At 47.1% G+C, this 7,498-nt stretch overlaps 1 long non-coding RNA gene and 1 pseudogene across 2 annotated transcripts in view; one reads left to right on the top strand and one right to left on the bottom strand.

Moving 5' to 3' along the window:
- The window catches only part of LOC119174254 (uncharacterized), a 33,583-nt gene continuing 26,085 nt past the window's right edge, over positions 1–7,498 (bottom strand). For both annotated transcript variants that reach the window (XR_012895422.1, XR_012895423.1), the window contains exon 3: positions 1–153. This is a non-coding gene — a long non-coding RNA (uncharacterized LOC119174254). The remainder of the gene's footprint in view (positions 154–7,498) is intronic.
- On the top strand, positions 2,382–2,874 carry LOC119173731 (uncharacterized; annotated as a pseudogene).

Below are 7,498 nucleotides of genomic sequence, written 5' to 3'. Positions count from 1 at the left end.
TTAAAGGCATTGTCACGTGATTTATTCACGTACAGATGTACTGGGAGGCCAGCAGGTCGATATCCAAGCAAGCGCAAGCTCGGGTAGCGTGTGTATATCACCAACACTGTGGCTTGCTTTGCTGGCTACTTCGTCCTCGTCTCGCATTGTTCCCTACAACATATAAAAGAAATGTACACAATGAAAAAAATTATATACAATCACTAAGTGTGGTATTGCTTGATGAGTGTTGATGAAATGGCAATAAGTTTCAAATACATTTACAATTGTAAAATGGACTTCTTTTTTTGATCAGCAAACTGCGAGAGAAGCTGAGACAGGAGACGGCGTAGACAGCATCATGCTTGCAAACAAAGTACCATGTTTCGTTGCAACAGGTCGGTCCACATCGTACAAAATCCATTATGGCTTCCTCTTTACTAACCGATTCAGTGGCAGGCTGCTGTATCAGCTGGTGAAAGAAGTGCACAGTGAGGTTGAAAAGTGTGGCCTCCCTGTCCTGTGGATCATCAAGGATAACCACAAAATAAATGTAAAAATGATTCACCATCTGGGCAACGGCTCAATGAAGGTAGTGGTTATTCACCAATGTGATACAGAGAGAGACCTATTCTTGTCCTTTGAATAGTGTCACATTATAAAAACGTGCAAAACATTCTCGTGGATGGTGACATGACAGGCTGACATCAACCAATAAGTAGAAAGCTTGTAAAGCAGCTCTATGTGCATCAGAGAAACGAGATTATGAAACCAGTTCGATTCCTGACCTAGAAGCCTATAGAGCCAACTAAGTTTGAGAAGATGCATGTGTGTAAGGCAGGCCAACTGCTTTCAGATAAACGGCACTTTCTCTACCGAAAGAGTACTACAACCATGCACAGGCAGAACAGTTCAGGAATGTGGGTGCCACAATACTGTTTATGAAGACAATACAGAAGTGGTCTGTCATTCACAATGTAGCCAACTGGAGAGCACAGGTGCATACTAGAAAGCCTGACCAAATGCACTTCTTTTGCAACGCATGCCTACAATGGCATTAGAAGGATTTCCCACACTACCTTGAAACCCTCTACAATGCCTGTAAAGGAGTCAGAAAAATGTTTTCAGAGCTGAAATGTACGAAGCTCTCTTGCTGACAACCAAGTACACTGTCCTGTGCTTTAAGTACCTCCTCGAGAGCGACCTCTTTTATGTTCTAACAAGGAACTTCTCTAAGCGACCATGTTGAGTTCTTCAGCTATTTGCAGCAAATGGCTGGTAGCAATGACTATCTGGGTGCAAGAGCAGTGACATTAAGCCTGGAAAGGATCTTGCGGACTGGTAACCTGTGCCCATCCCAAGCTTCAAACATGGAAAAATGTACGGACCGTTTTGAGGTACGTTAACGCAGTTTTGAACCTGGGGGCAGGTGCTCATACATAGCATATGATAATCGATATTCGCTCGTTTCAGAAGAGAAAGCTTATCGCATTTCTGCCTCTTGCAAATCTAAGATTGCACAATGTGAGCATATATATTTCCATTTTAAAATCCATGCTGACTAGCGTTTTTTGCAGTTCGGTACACATTCGCGCGGAAAACCTGCCTTGCCTGTGGACAATGTGTCAAAATAAATTTTTGCTTTTATGCAGCTGCTTTTATGGTGTTTGTAACTATTTTACACGTTTCGCAGCATGAACTGTGCCTCCCCACATGCGACGTCCCCAAAACTGGATATTCGAGCTGAACAAACGCCACAAGCAGACGAAGGTGTTCCAAGTGAGACAGCATAAATTGGCTTAGCAAGGTATCTTTCATGACATATATGCAAAATCTTGTGCTTGGTCAGCTTGCTAGACTGCTATTGCTGATACTTTCAGCGAATAGAGATTTTTGTAGCACACACCTGTTGCATATGTAGCTTACATTGTAAGGCAATGTTACGGCTGCCTTACAATACAAACTGCATATGACTAATACTCACAATATGTTAATTCGACATATTTCTGTTTCAGATTCACAGAAACTGATCGTCTTATGACCCAATTTCACGAGCTTTTCCCACCACTGAAAGTGATGCCTAGTGAATGCTCACTTGTTCACCATTTGCGCACATGTACAGTACAGCCAAAGAGCTTACATTATATTTGTGTTATGTCATGTTATGTCTACGCTATAGCAACTGAGGGGCATCGACATCCAAAATTTGAACATTTTTAAGGACTGCAGGTAGTTTAAGCAGAGAATGACAAATTTGCTATATGGTGAAAAAAATCTATCCGCATGCTCTCTACAAATTGCTGCTCACCTTTATTATGTGTTATTGTGAAGAGCTGTTTTTTTTCTCTTTTCTTTCAAGATAATCCAATTGAAATAGTCTTACTTCATATACTAACGTGGGTATGTTGTTTTCAGTGAGGCGACAACCACCAACTATAGCAAATGCCAGCATTGCTTATATAGCAGGTTTCGTGGCTGCATTTGGGCAGTAGAAAACATGCAGCTTTTGCCCGTCTCTCCATCAGCCAGATAGGTCCAGCCTAGCGCTGATGGGGCTTATTAGCCTGCAATCAAGGGGAAAGCTAACTTCCCCAAAGCCGGATTATGTCATTGTCCTTGTGACCGTTAAGAAGACTGCCAACATAGCCCTGCCGCACATGAAGAAAGAGCGATGCGCGTCATCAGCTGGCTGAACTGCTGTTGCCTCGACGCGAGAAGTGCACTAATTTCATTTGTCCATCAAGTGATGACCATAAGATAAGCACAGTATCTGTTGCGTTTTATAAATTCATAAGACTGCTATTAACAAACGCGGGCAACATCGTGACTAATTCAGAAGCCAACCGCAAGAAGCTTGCTTGCAAGCCACTTCACAGAACAGCGCTCAGAGTTTGAACTGTCCTTTTTCTACATGGTGAAAAGCAAGGCTCCGGCTCTTGTCTTGGTAAATGAAGTGTCCTGCATCCTCAAGTGATTCATCATTCAATTCATGGTTACGGAAGTATACAAGGAGAGCAGAAAGGTAGATATCTGTAGAAAACAAAAGTAATGTGCAACAACCTCAGAAGAGAACAGCGCTTTCAGAGAAGTAGCAGAGCACTTGAAGTTGTAAAACAGTACATTTACTTAGAACAGGTAGTAACCGCAAAGCCGAACGACGAGATTGAAGTAACTAGAAGAATAAGAATGGAATGGGGAACCCTCGGCAAGTATCCTAGAATCATGACTGCTACTTATCCCTCAAAAAGAAGGTATACAACAGATGCATATTGCTGGTACTTACCTATGAAGCAGAAACCCAGAGGCTTACAAAGAGGGTTCAGGTTAAATTGAGGACACAGCGAGCGATGGAAAGGAAAATGATAGGGGTAACCTTAAGAAACAAGAAGAGAGCAGAGTGGATGAGGGAGCAAACCGGGGTTAAGAATATCATAGTTGAAATCAAGAAGAGGAATTGCACGTGGGCCAGGCACGTAGCACGTAGACAAGATAACCACTGGTCATTAAGGGTGATTGACTGGATTCCCAGAGAAGGCGAGCGGGTTAGGGGTAGACCGAAAGTTAGGTGGGCAGATGAGATTAGGAAGTTTGCGGGTATAAAGTGGCAGCAGCAAGCGCAGGACCAAGTTGACTGGCAGAATATGGGAAGGCCTTCGTCCTGCAGTGGGCACAGTCAGGCTGATTATGATAATGATGATCCTAAAGTGATTTTGTCTGCCCTTTTTCCCCCATCCCAGCAGTCACATTGGTGAATCAAATCCCTTTCTTGCCTGTCCAACACGTCAACTAAAGAGGTGATTACTATGTTCACCTCAATTACAAACACAGTGTCAGAAACCTTGTGGATTGCAGGCTGTTTACCACAGCTCTACTCAGAACCCTGCATTAAGATTGCCTCATGTTTTCCTTTGCCCTATGTACACAAAAGAGGTGATTACTATGTTCACCTCAATTACAAACACAGTGTCAGAAACCTTGTGGATTGCAGGCTGTTCACCACAGCTCTACTCAGAACCCTGCATTAAGGTTGCCTCATGTTTTCCTTTGCCCTATGTCGAAGCGGCAAAGTAAATGCCAGATACCGATGTTGTTGCCACTTTCCTTCATCAAGTTTTCTTATCACCCCGTTATGCTGTACACAATTTTCAGTGCAAACCGCGCCTACAATGTTCAAGATGCTTCAGGGCTGCCGTAGATCATTTTGTTGAGATTATACCTACATCGTGAGCATGTCTGATTATTCTAGAATTTACGTCACCGCTAGCGATAACGCTAAAATGTTCGATGGCGAGTGCATGAATGCCGACACGCTTCGCCACTAGTCAGTTGATCGACGGCCGTTGCTTTGATCGCCGCTATCAGTGCCAGTGTCTTAATGTAAGCTGACTTTCATTTTATGTGGCCACAAGTTTGGCCCGAATAAACAGTTTATTATTCCACCTGCAGTCTGCTCCCTTCGTCCACGTCACGACGCCATGACATTTGGTGGAGGTGCTTCCCGTTGATGCACAGAACACCCCCCTGCAGTGGAAACCCAAACCCTCGCCATGAAGCACACATCCCCGCCAACCTCAACCTGCGAGCAAGCCGCCGAAAACAGGGGCTATCTCCGGAGTACGGGGCTCTACTCGATAATACTCGCAAGCTGAAGGCCACCATCACTACTACGACAACTATGGCAGCCCCTGTATCGATGCCCATCATGGTCGTAATGCAGCAGCCAAAGGAGCCACGGATCTTCCATGGATCCTCATTTGAAGAACCAGAAACCTGACTGGAAACGTACGACCAAGTGGCTGCCTTGAACCAATGGGACTCCGAAAAACGTTGTGCTGTGTCTACTTCTACCTGGAAGATGCGGCGAGGACCTGGTGTGATAATCGAGAGTCTGCACTGCAATCCTGGGATCTTTTTCGCGGCGCATTCCTGGAAACTTTTACGAGCGTCACTCACAAAGAAAGAGCCGCTGCTTTGCTTGAGACCCAGGTGCAGCTACCCAACGAAAATGTCACCATCTTCACAGAGGAGATGACGAAACTGTTTCGGCACGACAATCCTACCATGGCTAAGGACCACAAGCTCTGCTTGCTTATGCGGGGCATGAAGCAAGAGTTGTTTGCAGGACTCGTTCGCAACCCGCCCAAGACAGTTGAAGAATTCCTCACAGAGGCCTCCACAATCGAAAAGGCACTTGAGATGCGCACAAGGCAGTACGACCATCGCTCTTCAACGGCCAACTCTGCCAAAGACCATGCCCTCAGCACAGACGATCTGCATGAGACCATCCGAGAGATCGTGTGGGAGGAGCTACGGAACCTGTTGCCTTCGTCGCAGCCACAAGTGGATTCGATTGCCGACACCGTCCGCGAATAAGTTCGGCAATCATTTGGAATGTCCGATGCTCCGCAGCCTCAGCAGCAAGCGAGGAGCTACGCTGCTGAAGCTCGACGCTACGCTCCCCCTTCATGCCCATGTCATGGGGCCACACAGTCACAGTTTCACCGCCAGCCACCACTTCGCCGCCATACTGTCCATCCACCAGTCAGCGCCACGCTTCGAGGAAAACTGACGTGTGGCGTGCCCCCGACCACCAACCTCTTTGTTACCGCTGCGGAGAAGCTGACTATACCTCAGTACAGTCAGGTGGGACTGCGTGGTTTTGCCGTAGATGCACCACGTCTACATCAGGAGGGGGGGGAGGGGAGACCCGGCGATATGGCCGACTACCTTGCAGTAACGCAGTGTACGCCCCGAGGACCTTCTCGTTCGCCGTCACCTGGCCGCTACGTGTTGCCCACCGCCGGCCGTACACTGGCCCAACCCAAGGCCCTTATCAGGGAAACTAAAGGCAGCAACCACTGAAGGTGCGGTTGCTGTACGACTAACTGCCGAAGAACCTCTGCCACGACGAAACCTCAGCAACCCGTCGCAACATGAACGTTGCCCTAACACGAATACTTCCGGGCCAGAATACGACTTGATGACACGTCAAAGCAGCTGTACAAACCGTCATAGCCGAGATTCGACGCCGGGATCTACCTGCAACATGAGGAGACTAACTAGCAACTTCGACGTCCTCACTGCCGGCAACAGCATCACAGCCCTCGTCTACACCGGAGCCGACTATTCCATCATTAGTGGGACTGTTATGATCAGCCTGCCTGGCCTGACGCCGCTTTGACCCATTAGACATTGTGGCTGAGGCTACTCTGACTTCTTCCGAGTCAGCGCTCCTAGAGATGCACCAAGAGCGGCGACAACAGAGAAATCGTTCTTCTAGTCATCCCAGGTCATTGGCGCCCTTCATAAAACCCTTTGGACACGCCTGACCGACTAACGGATTAAGAAGAGTTGTTGGAAGTCGAGGCGGCTTGCTTTGTCGTCAAGGTGCCCCGGGCCCAGCGTCTGACAACCGTCTGCGGATGCATTTCCCACGTTCTTCGTGGCGCCTTGATGCCACTATTTCCACAATTTGTGGTCTGCCTGGCCTAGCATGGCCATCACTGCAACAGACTGCGAAATTGACTTCCACGTAAAACTCAACGTCTTCGTGCTGTGCTGTGTCGTGTGTGGTGTGAAGTGTTTTCTCCCTCTCCATAGGCTGTACTGGATGTGTCTATTCCCCCTTTTCGTGGGTTGATAAGGAGGCGGTGTTTCACCTTCCCTTTTCGGGGGCAGAGGTGAAGATGACAACCTTCATTGGACTCTCCTGGCCTGCATCGGTTTTTCTTGCAGGGAATCCTGGGAAAGCCAGGACATAAAATTCGAGCGCCGGGGCGCTCCCGCAAAGCACTCACAAGCTCGCAAAAGCTCCCATCATGCTTCGGTCAAGAGCTTCCATGATTCTACCACCATCATGTAATAACACCCTACCTGTATATAAAGTAATTACAAGTTACTGTTAGCAGCTCCCGGAACCTCTCTTCGACATCTCCCGGAAACTCTGGCTGGCTCCGGTCCACTGCTCAAACCTCCCAACTACATCAACTGGTGGCAGCGGTGGGATGCAGCTGGCAATCGCAACACATCAATTGGTAGCAGCGGTGGGATGCGACCGACAATCAGAACACATCAACTGGTTGGAAGCGGCGGGATTACCCATGCTTGACTCGGGCCTCAATGATATGCTGAGTGCTTGACTTTGAGTTTTGCCAGGTTTTAGCTTTCGAAGTTTTCTAAAACTGTGTGTAATTTTCTGTGCGTTTGACTTTATTGTACCACTACCATTTGTCATAGCTATTCACCAAATTTTAGCTTTCATGTTCTAAATTGGCAGTGTTTTTACCGTGCATGTAAGCATCCCTTGTTTGCTACCTAACGTCACAGCGAGTAAGAACATGAAGATCATGGAGTTGGTAAAGAAGCTAGAGAGACCAGACCTCTTAATACTGTGTGAAGAGTTGGGAATTAGGGTGAAGAGAGAATCGCAGCTGATTGGGGCAATTCGGGAGTGCGGTGCAGAAAATGACGAAATTGAGGAATGTTGGGAAGAAGTGGAAAAACAGAAAATATATGAGGA

The sequence above is a fragment of the Rhipicephalus microplus genome, chromosome 5 (assembly GCF_043290135.1).
Source record: "Rhipicephalus microplus isolate Deutch F79 chromosome 5, USDA_Rmic, whole genome shotgun sequence".
Taxonomy (NCBI): domain Eukaryota; kingdom Metazoa; phylum Arthropoda; class Arachnida; order Ixodida; family Ixodidae; genus Rhipicephalus; species Rhipicephalus microplus.
Note: the sequence above shows the minus strand (reverse complement) of the source record. Positions and strands in the feature narration are given on the sequence as shown.